The sequence below is a fragment of the Vombatus ursinus genome, unplaced genomic scaffold (genome assembly GCF_900497805.2).
Source record: "Vombatus ursinus unplaced genomic scaffold, bare-nosed wombat genome assembly UNPS02006779.1, whole genome shotgun sequence".
NCBI lineage: Eukaryota > Metazoa > Chordata > Mammalia > Diprotodontia > Vombatidae > Vombatus > Vombatus ursinus.
Genome location: NW_020946557.1, coordinates 13,842,187 through 13,859,067, shown reverse-complemented (window position 1 = coordinate 13,859,067; position 16,881 = coordinate 13,842,187). Strand labels below are relative to the sequence as shown.

The following is a 16,881-nucleotide window of genomic DNA, read 5'->3' as shown; positions in this document are numbered from 1 at the left end:
TGGGAGTTCACTAAGGAACTGAGAACAAAATAGGGAGCTCCTAGAATCCAATATTGTAGCACTCACCTGATTATATGTCTTGAGTTATTTGTCTCAGCATATCCTATCAGGCTATTCATACTACAAAAAGAAAAGTTACTATCCTGGATCGTGGATTTGCTTCCCTCAGCTCTAGGAGCATTAATCAGTAGAATATTAAAAACAGTCTCATATTCCCCATTAGAGGCATCAGTCCTGGCTCTGGATGCAGAGGACCTGTGTTCAACTTCTGCTTCTAATGTTTCCTAGCTGTATGACCTTGCCCATCTAGACTTTAACTTGCTCATCTGAAAAATGAGGGAATTAAGCAAGATAACCTCTGAGGTTCATTCTAGGTCTAAATCTATGATCCAATCTCTCTTTTGTCTATAAAAGTAAGAATCTTCTTTTAAGGGATTTAGATTTTTAAGTAGAGGTTGAATTAACTAATCTCTGAGTTCTCTTCCAACTTTATGATTGTCTGCTACTAGTTAATCCAATCTTTGTTTGAATTAGAAAATCAATAGAAGGAATCTGATGGGTGTACTCCAACTTCATGACTTCTAAGGGAGTGGGGAAAGGGAGGATCAACAGAGGAACTAGTAGATACTTCCCAGAGAATGGGAGGCAAAAGAGACTAAACACTTTTCTAGAGCTTTCCTGCAATTAGTCAGTCAATAAATGTTTATTAGTCAGTGCCTTATAATTAGCCTTTAATTATTTCCTTAAATTTCTTCTGGATTTTTTATATCTAATTTCCCATTGAATTGTGGTCTTTTTGTTACAAATGCCTGAAAGTCTTTCAGTTCATCAAATGTCCATATTTTTTTTATCATTCATGATTATACACAACTTTGCTGGATAAGTTATCATTGGATGCAACTATAGCTCCTTTGCTCTTCGAAATGTAATGTTCTAAGATGTACAGTCATTTCGTGTAGAAGCTGCTGGGTCTTGTGAAATCCTGATTGTTTTTATTTAAAGTACTTAATTTATTTAAAGTATTTAAATCATTTTTTTCTTGTTGTTTGCAATATTTTCTCTTTAACCTGGGAATTTTGAAATTTGGCTATGATATTCCTTTAAATTTTTTTCCTAGGATCTCTTTCAAGTAGTGATCAGTGGACTCTTTCTATTTCTACTTTACCTTCTTGTTCAAGAATTTCAGGACAATTTTCCTTAGTAGTTTTTTGTAATATTACATCCAGATTCTTTTTTTCAGATCATAACATTCAGGTAGTCCAACAATTTTTATATTGTCTCTCCCTGACCTGTTCTCCAGATTAGTTGTTTTTCTAATGAGATATTTCTGATTCTCTTCTACTTTTTCTAGTTTTATTATATTTTGGTGTTTTTTATTGTCATTTGATTCCACTTGCCCAATTCTAGTTTTCAAGGAGTTATTTTCTTTCTTAATATTTTGTTTCTCTTTTCCTAATTCCTAATTAACTTTCTTTTTATAATTTTCTTGGATTGTTTTTTTATCTTTTCCTGGTTCTTCTTATTTGATTTTTTAATTCCTTCTTATTTTTTCTTAAGATTTTGTATCCTTTTTCCAATTGGTCAACTATCTTTTCATAATTTTCTTGAATTACTTTTTTTTCTAATTTTCCCTTGTTCTCTCTTATTTGATTTTTGAATTCCTTTTTATTATCTTCCTTAGGATTTTGTATCTTTTTTCCAATTGGTTAACTATCTTTTCATAATTTTCTTGAATTACTTTTATTTTTTTCTAATTTTTTTTCCTTGTTCTCTCTTATTTGATTTTTTAATTCCTTTTTAAATTCTTCCAAGATTTCTTTTGGGGCTTGTGACCATTTGATATTACTCTTTAGGATAGGAGGAACTATTTTTACCCCACTATTTTCCTCTGAATACAAATGCAGATCTTCTTTTACACCAAAGTAGCTGGCAATGGTGAGGGGTTCTTTTCCCTTTGATTACTCCTTTTTATTTTTAATGCATCTTATTTTATTCTTAGCAGATTAATATTATTACTATCAAGTTTTAATCCTGAGTTATGGGTAATGTTGCTGTAGCCCCAAGTCCTTCTAACTGCTGTTTTCTGAATTCTGTCCTGGGGGCTCCACCTCAGGGACTCCTCTCTTCCTCCCCTAAATCCCAGCCATGCTGTCCAGAAAACATTCTTGCTCCCTGCCACACTGGCACTCACCAGGTTTACTCTTGTTCCTCCTCTATGGCAGCCACAGCCAGGGATCACATCTGATCAGCACCATTATGCCTGACTTCTGGAAGCGGCAGGGGGTCCTTCAATCCTCCTTCACTCAACCTTGTGCTATTCTTTAGATGAAAGTTTGTGAAGTGAAAGTTCCTGAGGTGAGATTTCTTGAGGTTTAGTCTGCTTCCCTCAGGGCCTGCTCTTTCTTGATTCAGTGAAATAGACCTAGACATGTTGACACTTCACTCAGCCCAAACCTTAGCCCCTGGAGTCTTCTCTGAGGTCCTCCCAAGATGTCCTAAGAGGACAACTGCTTTACCCCTTTATTTTTGCTGCTCTACATTCATTTTGTGGTGATTTTCTGTTTGTGGAGGAAATCTGGAGAGGTTGGAAATTTCTGACCTACTCCACCATCTTCCCAGAATCAGCTCCCTATTATGTTCTAGGCACTATGCTAAGCTCTGCAAATGCAAAATAAGGTGAAAGACAGTCCCTGCACTCAAGTTGCTCATAGTCTAATGAGGAGATAACACACAAACAACTATGTGAAAACAAGCTATATACAAGATACATTGAAAATAAATAACTGAGGAAATAATCAACAATAGACTTAAGGGGGAGGGAGGTCAGAAAAGGCTTCTTGTAGAAGGTAAGGTCTTATCTGGGCCTTGAATAAAGCCAGGTAAGGCAGGAGGCAGAGACAAGGAGGGAGAGCATGACAGGCATTGGAGGAAGCTAGTAAAATTGCCTGGCTTCAGAAGATTGAGTGCCTTGTTTAAGGAACAGCAAGGAGTCTGATGTCATTAGATAACAGAGTGCTTGACAGGCATGAAATGTAAGAAGCCTGGAAAGTTGGGATGGGGAGGGACAGATCATGAAGGGCTTTGAATGCCAAACAAAGGGTTTTATATTTGATCCTGAAAGTAATAAAGAGCCATTAGAATTTATCTATTCACAGTCCAGGGTTTTTATTGTGATTTCCATACTATTCACCCACTGCATCCAGAGCCATTGCCAATCTTCTTGACCTTTGTCTTGCCACTGGATGATTCTAGAGGAAAGAGCTAGGCTGATGACTTTGTGCAAGTCAGAACATCATCCTCGTGATGTCATTGGTCTTCTTTGAGAATGAAGGATCAACAGGGGCAGCTAGGTGGCACAGTGGACAGAGCACTGGCCCTGGAGTCAGGAGGACCTGAGTTCAAATCTGGCCATCAGACACTTGACACTTACTGTGTGACCCTGGGCAAGTCACTTAACCCCATTGCCTAGCAAAAATAAAACAAGAGAATGAAGGATCAACAACAGGACTGAAGCATTTTGTGAGATAAGAATAGTCAATGAATTTTAAAAGAATGTTAGATTTAAGGGCAGAGGATCTGGATTTACGTCCCGAATTTGCTACTTACTAGTTCTTGAACAAAAGAAACAACCTCTTTGAGCCTATTTTCTCAAAAGCAGAGGGTCTACTGGACTATACGACCTCAAATGTACCTTAATTCTCTATATTGTACAACCCTTCAAAAATGTAGAGTGAATCAACAAATAGAATGTGAGAAAGTAATGAATTCTTGGTCTACATAAGTAGAAAAATGCCTCTTTCAGATGTAGACAGTTTGACTGATAGAAAGGGATGGAAACAGGTAGATATAAAAGAAACTTTGAAAAAAGCAGCCCCACAAAGAAAAGGTACTTACTCAAAGTAAAGATTGCTAAAATTTTCTGTTTCCTAGCATGTAGTTTGTATCTGAATTACATGAGAAATTTGAAGGTAATAACTGGGAAACTAATTCCTTGAACTATTTATTGACTATAGGATAAACGTATGTTGCCTACTTATGGTACAGTTGTCAGAAATGTGAATTCTGATTTAGCATCATGAAATAGAGGTGAATCATCTCATTTAAAGAAACCCTACCTTGAACCAATAGGGTAGTTGAGTCGAGTTCAGTCTAGGCTGGCTCATAGCTCAAAAGATCTCAAAAAATCTGAACTCAGAAACAGAGCTAATCTCAGGAGAAAATTCTGGTCTTGTCTGGTAAGTTTGGAACCAGAGTTTGGACTGTCATTTTGCTTCTTAGAAGAGTGTACTGAGGAAACACAAGCTTTTGCCTTTTCTTTTTCCAAAACTAATACCTAAGAGGTGGCCCAGTCAGTGGTGCTGCAATCCCAGGCATACAGTTTCTACTTTAGCTAAAAAAAACAAAAATAAACTACTTCAACAAACCAGAAAAAGAATGGTCTGGGTGGAGCAGCAGAGAAGCAGCCCCATCCATAGTGAATTCTTTTGCAGACAATACCTAAAAAAGGATATAAAGGATATAAAGTCTATCAAGGATATCACAGTCTAGAAATGTCAATCACTCCAGTCTCTGCTTCAGTTTTATAAATTTGTGGGCATCCTCTCCCTACAAACACTGTACCTTAGTAGGAGAGTGTGTTTTTGTTTTAGGGATAGAATGCTACATATTATTCTTGTTTTGCCTCCTGCTTAGTAAATGTTTCTGAATTAACTTTAATTTAATTCCATAGCTGGTTTTTAAAAAGGGAAATACACCAATGAGGTCTCAGAAATTACAGTATATAGTAGTATAGTCTCTCAACCATGATTATCCCTATAAAACTGGAGAATCAGTTACAGTGTTAGATAACCCTCCAACCTGCCACAGTGAGTACAGTTTGGTCAACTGAATCATTCCAAATAGAGAAGAGACTGGGGGAGGGGGCTAGATAAGGGTGGGGTGGGGAGAGTCAGGTTCTCTGTCTCTGTCTCTCTGTCTCTGTCTCTCTGTCTCTGTCTCTGTCTCTGTCTCTACCATACATATATACATAAACATACATATATGCATATATATATGTGTGTATGTACGTATATACATAAACATATATATATATATATGTTGCCTTTTGTTAGTGGTTCATCAAAATCATTTTGTAATCCATCTACACTTCCACCCAAAACTACTACATTGAAGCCTCCTTTTTAAAAAAGAAAAACAGTTAAGCAAAACTGAACAACCATCAGGGATGTCCTGGTAAATGTTTAATCTGCATCGTTTTCTCCATCGCTTTCCTAAGTCTATACAGTGAACAATCAAACCAAAAAACAAAAACAAAAACAAAAAACACACACAAGCCTCATTTGTAGCATTTGCTGATTTCTGAGGTGTAAAAATGTTCACTTTGAAAAGTTAATAGTCTACTTTCTCAAGCCCGCTTGAGCTGGCTCCAGCACACCCCTAACAACAACCCAAGTGTGTATAATATTCTGCACTTGTAGTAACCTATCTCTTGACAAAGTGATGGGCAATGTGTTTCACCATGTTGTTTCTGGGCCTGTGGCTATATGTCTTTAAGCAAAGTTTTAGACAATCACTTAACATGAATAATGTAGACAGAATCCATGCTTTGTGTTGGGCTGGAGCAGATGATTCCTAAGGTCTCTTCCAATCTCCAAATTCCATAATTTGGGAATATGTATAAAATGCATACAAAAGAAATACATGTTAAATTTACCAGAAGACTGCCAGGATTAATAACAAAAATATAGATAGTGCTTTGAGGTTTGCAAAGTGCTATAAAAATGTCATCTCATTTGTACCTCAGAATAAGCCTGTGAGGTAGATACTCCAAGCATTGTCTCCATTGTACAGTTGAGGAAACAAAGTCAAAGGATACATAATTAAAAGTGTCAGAAGCAGAATTTGGACCCAGTCGTCTCCTCATTACAACTCTAGGGTTGTTCTTATGGCACCATATTAGAATATGGGACTTAGATAATGGATGGAAAAGGCACTCGAGAAGAGCTTTAAAGGCCAAACATTAGACTGTGAGCTCCTTGAAGATAGTGACAGTCTTTTACCTTTCTTTGTGTCCCCAATGCTTAGCACAATGCCTGGCACATATTAGGTGTTAAATAAATGTTTATTTACTGACTAGCTTTAGTAACTAAATAATTTTCTTTATTTGCTGCCCACTACCCAAGATTCCTTGCATCCGAAATTGACAGAAAGAAAGTAAAAAACTGCAAACGATTTGAACAGGGATTTATTCCCCCCCCCTTACTATCAGTATTAACATGGAAAAATTCAAATATACCTTTAAGGGAAGTAATTCTGAGGAATCACTGACGAGGAATATGGGTACCTGTATTCAGGCAAGATAAGTAAGAGAATATCTCCATATTGTGTAATAGGGAAATCTGCTGAAGTGAAAGTTACAAAGATTTTATTGATCAGAAGACAGAATCCTCTGTAGTCATCAATATAATCTTTGTAGGTATAAATCGCAGCCCCTCTGGGAGATCTGAAAGCCTTGCTAAATGGGAAGGAGTACATGAGTTACTTTGAACTTGGTAGCTTATCCATCCACATGGTGTATAAGAGATCTTTGGGACTTAACACTGCCATAGTTATCAGATATAAAGGATCAGCTATTCCCAATATTCAACCATCTAGATACAGTACTGCTTAATAGCAAAAAGTTCCACAGGGGTTTGAGATAAATAGATTTTATGTCTATATTATTCCTTCACCTGCCTTATCGTGCAAATTGAACTTTTTGGGGTTTTTTTGGTAGGTTGGTGCATCTAAGGAGAACAGATAAAATACTGTTCCTTTTGGACAAACCTTCATGGTAAAGAAAAGAACAAAGTTGTTTCTATAGGACAAAGAATAATCCTAAATAATCCTCCCAACCTGTGGAGCAGGTAGTCTGTTGTCTAGATGTGGTTTGACTAGAGCATAGTGGGATTTTCACCCCTCTCCTTCTGAACACTGTGCTTTTACTTATGCAGCACAGATTTGTAACTATAGTAGTTTAATCAGAACTTTTCTCCAGGGAATGGAAATTTAGAGAGTGTAATATTTTAGGGTTTAAGAGTTCTATCTGTGATTTCATTGATACAGAGAATTCCAAGATGAAGAAAATCCCTCTACCAAGGCAGGTCAGACTGGTTTCTGCAACTTCTAGTATTGGAGATTAGACTAGATCACTTCTCATGTGACTTGCCCAGGTCACATAGCCAATATGTATAAGAAACAGGATAATAATTTAATACAGAAAAAAGTGGTTCTCTTCCAAATGGCATTGGGACATAAATGTTTATCTCTCAGTTCATGAGTCAAAGAACTCTGCACACATTCTACTCAAATCATTCAACAAATATTTGTGTCTACTATGTTTCCAGCATTATATAAAGCACTGGGAACATACTGACAAAAATGAAATAATCCTTACTCTCAAAGGAAAGAGGGAGGAAATCTTTTTGGGGGGGGGAAGAATATGTACAAAATATATACAAAATAAATACATGTTAAATTTACCAGGAAAAGACACTAGTACCTTTGATGGGGTTGGAATCTGGACCCCATCAAACCCTGGACTTTCCCTATGGCCCCTGGCCATTTCCCACCCTTGGTCCCACCTAGGCTCCATTTCCCACCCTTGGGAATTCTATTACCTTACGGCATTGTGGCTACACCCAATCTCCCCTCCATTGTCTTACCTCCCTATGGCCCCTGGCCATTTCCCACACTTAATCCTAGCTAGGTTCCATCGTCCGGGTCGCAGGAGTTCTGTTCATCCCAGTTTACTGGCCACTCCCATCCAGATCGCCTTAGACCCCTCCTCCAGGCACCCCAAACTACTTGGCCACTCCTAGGTCCCTCCCACAGGCTTTCTGTATATCGTCCATCTTGTCTCCATTAAGATACTCAGATTCTTAAAATCTAGCCACTGCTTAGATTCTTATAATCTAACCACTACTTACCCATGTTCAGACTCCTTAAGAGTCTGCCCAATATGATGGAAGTTTTAATAAACCTTGTCTTTGGCCGAAAGAAGGCTTGGGTTGAATTCTTTTGGGCAGGGTCTGTGTGTGGTGATTTTGGGGTGCCAGGACCCCCTGAACCCCTAAACCACATCACCTTTGTGTGGGAAGTTGTGCAGAGAGTGGCACTTGAGCAAAGTTTTGAAGGAAAAAAAATTCTAAGAGGTAGAGGTTGGGGGACAAAGAATTGCATTCTGAGCCTGTGTAAAGTCCAGTGCAAAGGCACAAAGACAGGCTATGGAATGACACAAATCAATCAATAAATAAACACTAATTAAATGCCTATGCCAGGCACTGTACTAAATGTTGGTGATAAAAAAAGTGGCAAAAGCTGGTCCCTGCTCTCAAGGAGCTTACAATCTCATGGATGAGGAACATCAAGAAAGACAGTAAAGTACAAGAAGTGGAGTAATGGATAATAAGCTGGGAAAGGTAGGTTGGAGCCAGAGGAGTTTATATTTGATCCTACAGGCAATAGCCCATTGGAATGTGTTGAGTAGAAGGATGACAGGTGCACGTTAGGAAAAATCACTTTGGAAAATCAGAATGGAGAGAGACTTAAGGAGATCAATTAAGAGACCATGACAATTGTCCAGGCAAGAGATAGTGAAGACCTGAACTGGGATATCAGCCATGTGATAGAAAGTAGAGAATCAATAAGAGAGATTGGTTGTGGTAGAAATGATACTATTTGGCAAATGATTGGTTATGTGATATAAGGGAGAGTGAGAAGTCAGGGATAACATGAAGGTTTCAAAGCAGGGTAACTAGAAAAATTATTTCATCCTCAACAAAAATAAAGATGTTTAGAAGAAGGGTGAGTTGGGGAAGGGGAAGAATAAAATGAGTTGTGCTTTGGGCATGTTGAACTTGAGATCCCTTTTTGACATCCAGTTAAAAATGTCTAGTGGGAAGTTAGAGGTATGTCATTGGAACTCAGAAGGGAGTCTAGGGCTGAAAATATAAATCTGGAAATCTGCATAGAAATGATCATTAAACCAAAGGAGCTAGTGTGGTTACCAAGTAAGAGAAGGTAGAAAGAGAAGAAAAGAAGACAAAGCTTTAGTATATACTCAGTTAGGGTGTGTGAAATGCATAATGAATCAGCAAGGGAGAGTAAGAAAGAACAGTTAGGGAAATGGAGAACAAGTGAAAGCATTACCTTGAAAACTGTAAGTTCTATAGTTACAAGCAGAAAGTATCCAGGAGGAGAAAATGACCAAAAGTTTCAAATGCTAAAGAAGTTAAGAAGAATGAGGATTGAGAATAGTCTCTCAGATGTGCTTGTTAAATCATAATTCATAACTTTGGAACATTTGGAACTCAAACATTTTTTGGCCACTATAGTACTATATGGGAGGGAGGGAGTGATGTTCAGCCAAAACTAAGTGAAAATTTGAAAGTAATTGGGCTCAGAGCTATAACTAGTAATTTTAGCACCCAGAAAAAGCACCACAATTTATAAATGGTGCAAAGAGCATGAAAAGCATACTCAAATCAGTTTTTAAAAAGAAAAATTCTGGGAGTTGGAGGGGAACCTTGGAGAAATGCCATGGATATTTGGACATGAGGCTTTTTGTGAAGACTAGGACACTTCTTTCCTAACCTTTTAAAACTCACACGATCAGAATCTCTAGCCTATTCATTTGAATTGGAAAAGAACAAATGCCAAGATAGACAAAGAAGCAGACCTTCACAGGTCTGGGAAGGGAGGGCCCAAGGCCACTTCCTTTACAGCATTGTCTTTCAGTAATGCTGTCAGTGAAGGAATACAAGAGATCTATCAAGAGACTGATTGAAGAGTAAAATGGCTGAGGCTCTAGACACCAGTCCTTTTTGAATGTCTCTGCAGTCAATCAAAGAGCCTCTTACCCTGAACCACAGGGTTAACCCACTGGGACTGGTTACAGGATGTCTATGCCTGTTCAATGTCTCTCCAAGGCACTTCCATTATGTGTGATCATGATTCTCCCTGACTCTTCCTCTATATGAGGAGATACCATCAGAGTAGCTCTAAGCATGTTAGGCCTTGTTACCATAGGAATCTTAAAGCTACTGCAGGTTGCTAGGTGGGACTGGCCTAAGGAAGAACTCACTCAAAACAGATTTGTCATTGGGTGATTTCCTATTTCAACTAATAATTCTTGCTAAAGGTATGATAAGCTCAATTGTTTCTATGTGTTGAAGGAATACAGGTACTATCATTTCCCTTTGAAGTTGGGATCTCTTTGGCAAAGACCTGTTTGCTCCACCCTAGTTATGATCAGAGCATATGGATTTTTCAGGGAGGACTAGCACCTCTGGTGTGAGGGTTTGCTGAGCCCTTTCCTGGACTGCTCATACACTTTTGGTGTTTACCTTTTACCTGACTCATACCTAAGGCTCCAAGAAGCTGTACATGCACAGTGGGTACACCCTAGTAAAACTGTTTCAGCAGATGGACTAAACAAGTGTGAAAGTAACCTACAGGCCTCAAACCTTAGGGGGATGTCGGTCAAATCATGTGAAGACTTCCCCCTGTGGAATGGGCAAATGAGAACAATTTGTTTCAACTGTCATGAAGGCAACTGAAACAAGCACCCAGAGCACTTAGAGTCAAGGTAATCCATTGCATTCTGGGCAATCACCATTTGTCCTGATTTTTGTTTTGCCACTGGACTTTGATGACTGGAAGAGAGAGTGAAACCGATGACTTTGTACAACTATGCCTCACTTAAACCCAATTCACTCATAAGTCTTAGACATCACCCCATCATGTCATTTGTCCTCTTTCAAAAACTAAAGGATGAACCACAACCGTGATCTGATCTGACTAATTTGATCTATGCTATGATTTCATTAGTACTGGGAACTCTCAAATGTGGAAATTTTAATCCGTTGATGTGATCAGCTTGGAGACATTTAGTGACTTATCTGTGTTAACCTAGTCAAGTATGTTTTAGAATTAGGTCTCAAGCCCAGGTCTTTCAGAGCTGAGAACAGATTCCTGGGCTATTTCTCCAGATTCTTACCTCCAAGTTAATATCAGTCCATTGAAGAATTCATTGAGTCTGGTTTTTCATTCAATTACAAATCTACCTAACCAGACCATCATTTATCTCCTCATCTTGTCCAAAACAATACTATGGGAAACCATAAAATCCCTTCCTAAAATTATATATATAATATATGTACATATATATGTTATATGTATATATGTGTGTATGCATATGTATATATATGTGTGTGTAGGTATACATATATGAAACAAATATACACAAATGTGTTATAAATATATGTACATATATATATATATATACATGTGTATATATGTATATTGTCCACTATATTAGCGGTAACATTGTATAGAGAAAAGAGCATAGACTCATAGAGTCAGAGAACCTGCTCTCTGAACCAGTCATTTGCTAGCTTCATGAAACTAGGCAAACCTCTTCTCTCTAACCCTTTCATTTTCCTCATTTATAAAATGGTAATAATTCCTGAACTCTCTACCTCACATGACTATATGAGGAAAGTTCTTTCTAACTCTTAAAGAGCTGCATAAATTCTAGTAATTATTACTGTGTTTATAACATTGCCCTGATTTATCAGTCTAGTAACCTGTTTTTTTTTATGCAAATGAGGTTTATCTGGCATGATCAACTCTGGATGAATGTGGACTAACTCCTACCATCTTCATAAGTGCCCACATAATATCCCTTTAAGTCAGAATACCTATTAGAATTTTGCCAATTTATTAAAGCCAAGATCATAGTCTTGTCATTCAACTGGATATAAATTCACTCATCTGTACTATCGTTCATCCTACATGCTTCCCTTTTGTGAAAACTAGAACATTGATCTGCAGCACCTCTCCTGTTCTCTATGATTTTTTTTGAAGATCATTGATGGTCAACAATCACATCTGTTACTTTTTTCAATACCCTGGGATTCAGTTATTCTGGACTGGTTGATTTTAATTTAGAAGAGTTTCATGCTTCATCATCTTCTTACTTGGGTTTCAATCATGTCATTCATTTTCACTTTATCTTTCCTAATCTAAAAATCATTCTCCTTGGTTTAAAAAAAAGGGGGCAAAATAAGAGTTGTATAGACTGTTTTCTCACTGTCTTTTGCTTTATTGTCATCCTTTTCAACCCAAATAGGAATCCACATTGTACTTGGATTTTATTCTCATACCAAACATTATTCACAAAATAACTTTTGGTTGTCTTTAACATTCATTATAGGCTGAGGGTTTAACATTCCTGATAATATTACTATCATCTGTTTGTAGTAATTCTCAGGTACATGCCCTTGTTTTAATATCCTGTATACATATTTTAAAAATCTAGAGGGGCAGATAGGTGCACAGTGGGTAGAGTTCTAGCCTTGGAGTCAAGAGGGCCTGAGTTCAAACCTGATCTCAGACCAGACACTTGACACTTACTAGTTGTGTTACTAGGCTAGTCACTTAACCCCAATTGCCTTGCCAAAAAAAAAAATCTAAATTAATTGATGTGTTCTCTGGACCCATAGATTGTCAGTCAAGTCAGTTCCCCCATTTCTTTCTTCATCAAGTCAAGCCAAAAAGCATTTAAGGGATTCCTATGTACCAGCAACTGTACTGAGTGCTGGGGATTCTCCCCTCCCCCAAAAACGTAAAAACATTCCTGCTTTCAAAGGATAGTTGTAGATATTTCCAGAGGGAAGGGGAATCAAGAAAAAGACAGTCTTCTTGGAGAAGGCGGGATTTTTTTTTTTTTTTTGCCGACTTGATGAAAGCCAGGGAGTAAAGGTGAGGAGGGTGGAGGATTAAAGAGTTGGAGGTCGTCCTCCTCCTCCTTCTCCTTCTCTTCCTCACCATCACCACCATCATCTTCGTCCTGCTCCTGCCTCTGCTGCTTCTCCTCCCCCGCCTCCGCCCCAGTTCGCTTGGAGCGGACCATCCTGGTGCCTCTTGTGAAGCTACGGCTGAGGAGACCCCCGGACTCTCAACGGCCGACGAAAAGCCGGAGGAATGAGTCAAGACTGAAAACAACGACCACGTTAATTTGAAAGTGGCAAAGCAAGATGGTTCGATGGCGCAATTTAAGATTAAGAGGCACACGCCACTTAGTAAACTAATGAAAGCCTATTGTGAACGACAGGGTTTGTCAATGAAGCAGATCAGATTCTGATTTGATGGGCAACCAATCAATGAAACAGACACACCTGCACAGATGGAAATGGAAGATGAAGGTACAATTGATGTATTCCAGCAGCAGACAGGAGGCGCTTACTAAAAAGAGAACATGCAACTCTACTACGGAACTGTGCTCCCAAGGAAAACAATCCATTCACAGTTAGAAAACCAAGATTTGGTTCATCCACATCCTGACTACTACAGTATAGTTTTCTCTCTTCTTTGATTCCCTACCCCCACTGCTTTATTGTACATAAAGTAACTGGTGTATGTGCACAGGCATAATGCTTTTTTTAAACTAAACAGCCGATGGTATGTTTTGATCAACATCAAACGGAAATGGGGAGGGGAAAAAACAAACTGTTTCTGTGAAAATATCCCTTTTCTCCATTAGTGGCATGCTCATTCAACTTCTATCTTCATATTCCAGTAAGTTATTTTGCTCTCACTGTTTAACAACAACAACAACAATAAAAAACCCACAGAAAAAATCCTTGCATACCTTGTTTGATTGGATAATTTCAATGTTTTTCTTTTATCATTGTAAAACCAAGGACCATTTTTATAACTTTTTTGTAGGTAGCTGTTACATGTAGGGCAATCTCTGTCTCTTGGTGGATAAATTACTATAAAGAAATTGATTCTAGATAGTTTTCCCTTCAAGTCAAACATCTTGTTGTTTAAATAAACTTCTTGTTTACAATAAAAAATTTAAAAAAAAAGAGTTGGAGAACAGCCAATGAAAATACTTGAAGTTCAGAGAAGGAGTGTCTTATGAGAGGAACAGCATGGAGGTCATCAAAAAATTTCTGATTATATGGTCAGAATTTCATTCTTGAATGTGTTTTGAATCAACTTCCTTGTAGATTTCTAGACCAAGTTATTCCTTTTGTCCTTTTACTGAAATCTTTGTAATCCAATCTCTCCAAATCTAAGGTTTGTTTTGCACTGTCTGGCTTTTCTCTCCTTATTTATAATAAACTCAAAGGTATCTTGACCATTTCTCCTAAAGGTCCTATGGTTTCTTCTTAGGTAACCAATTTGTCCTTACTGGTAAGAATGGATCAATAATAGTAATTTCCCAATCATTTTCTTAACCTTTTGAAGAATGGAATTAACATTAATGTTATAATTTATTAGTTGCTCTATGGAGAGAGAGATATATATCTCTAATAGATCAATCACATATCCTTTTATTTGAAATTTTTGTCTCTGTGTCTCATTCCTCTATACCAGATTAGCAATTTATTTTTGGAATTCAATGTCCATTTCCTACTTCTGGAAGAGTGTTCTTCATTGTACTCCAAGCACATCATTTCTTCTTTTCCTTGCTATCTCTACTTTCTCTCTTTCATTGATCCTCACCCAATCATGCATCCTCACTCCAGTACATCTCTTGACATAAAATGCATCTTTTGCACCTATTTCACAGAATCTGCTCTGTTCCCATAAGTTGGAGTGGATGTGCTAACCTTCATTGGTAAAGGAAGAGAGAAGAAGAAATGTGAGCAAGAGTAGGGCTGTGATCTGGTAGCTAATATTTCCCCAATTATATATACCAGTAGGTAGTTAGTTGATACAAAGGATGGAGTACTGGACCTAAAGTCAGAAAGACCTGTATTCAAATCCAACTCAGACACTTATTAAGAGTATATCCCTAAGCGAGTCACTTAATTTCCGTCTACCTCATTTTTATCATCTGTAAAAATAGCAATAACATCACCTACCTCCTAGTACCGTATTATTCTAGTGTATCCAAATCTGAAGCATCTGAGTTTTTCCACGTTTCTGTTTGGTGTTGATGGTACCTGGGCTGGGGGTTGGTGGAAGGAAGGAATCCTGGATGTGACATAGGCAGCTGGGGATTGTGATGACACATTTATACATGGACATTTGAGCCCAGAAGTATTATAATTATCTTTCTGCAGAAATTTTTCTCCTGTGACTTACTTGTCTAATACATTTATAAGTTATACATACTACTTTCTATACTATCTGGCTTACTAGATGTATGTGAGCAGTTTTCTCCCTCTCCATTTTCATTTTAAAGTCCTCTTAATCAGATCTACAAAGTTCCAAGTAAACACACTTAAACAAAAAGTCTTCATTAGATACACTCTGTCCCTGGCCTAAGAGTCTATCATTTCTATATTATTCTCTGATACCATATTCTTAATCATTATTCACTTCACAAACACTCCTTTCTCATCTGAAACCATTGTCTTCAATTGACAGCAGTTGTGAAAATACCATGTGTAATCTTAAGGACCTAAGAATGCATAGACCTTTTTAATGCCCAGCAATATTTTCTCACTTCCTTTTGGTTTCATTGATCCCCACATATTATCCCCCAAAAGTTTATTTGTAAGTTTATTGTTTTCAAACTCAGAAAGTGATTTCCTGTAGAAATAATGCCACAAATGGTGTTTCTCATTCCCCTATCACTATCCACAAATATGCTTGAAGTCCAGGATTTCCTATCTTTGGTAACTATAATATAGCTCAAGGCCCCTATTTTCGCTATTAAACTATTGTAGAAATTCCTTACATCTTTACAGAGAACATAAACATGCATTAGTCCAATTCTGTTTCCCTCTTGGGCATCCTTAATCCACACCTATCTTTCTAGGCTTTCTAGGCTGTCAGATGTTGCTTTTTCAGCTTTATAGTTGTGTGGGTTATGTTTCTTGGAAATCATCTGAACACCTCCTCCCCCCCACCCGGCACTGAACTAAAGAAGGAAAATGATTTGTTTGAGGAAGAATAAGATACAGCATATGGCTCCAAGTGGCATATCTTAATGACTGAATCAAAAAGGATTATTGAATCGTTTTATTAAGCTAAGTTGCAGAGGTCACTGTTCTATCATACTAACAAGAGGTTCTCACCATTATGAAATGTTTCCTCAGATTGCCAAGATTGCTTGTCTGCCTAGATTTTTTCTTTTGTTTCCATGTATTCTTTCTGATACTCAACAAAGATTCTTAATACATAAAGTTACTGTTGCTTTTTATAGCTGCATATCAATACAATTGATTTCCTTTGTAATCCTATAGCTATCATTTCATGTATTTGAAAACATTCTGAGGGGTCCAGAATCTTCTCCATATTGCCAAAGAGGTTCACCACACATGCAAAAAAAGATTAATTCCTGACTAGATCTTTGCAGATAAACATATGTCCATATTTGTTGAATTAGCGCTACTTCTACATTCTTGCTCTTCCCCCCCACATACACACACACCAAATGTGTCCTTTACCAGGGCTACTGCTATTAGTTTGGCATCTCCATTTCAGGTAGCTCTCAATTTTTAAAAACCAGTTGTATTACAGAAGTTTGTTTGTACATTGGTTTATTTGGAAGTTAGAATCTACTTTCTCATAGGAACAATGCTACACATCATGGTGAAGTTCTCATGCCAGTCCATAGTAGGTTAATTTACACAGATTGTACTTAAAATCCTTCATTAAGTCTGATTTTAATGCTCTACATTGGAGTACAAGTGATCCTGGGCTCTTAAAAGCTGTGTCAGGGGAGCACAATCTTAATCAATCACCAAGAATTTAATAGGCACCTAGTATGTGATAGGCACTGTGCTATGTACTAGGGATGAGAAGAAGAAGAAGAAGAAGAAGAAGAAGAAGAAGAAGAAGAAGAAGAAGAAGAAGAAGAAGAAGAAGAAGGAGAAG

The 16,881-nt window shown here is 37.6% G+C and overlaps 1 pseudogene; it reads left to right on the top strand.

Annotated features, from left to right (window-relative positions):
• Positions 1 to 12,784: 12,784 nt before the first annotated feature.
• On the top strand, positions 12,785 to 13,291 carry LOC114033140 (annotated as a pseudogene).
• The last annotated feature ends 3,590 nt before the right edge of the window (positions 13,292 to 16,881 follow it).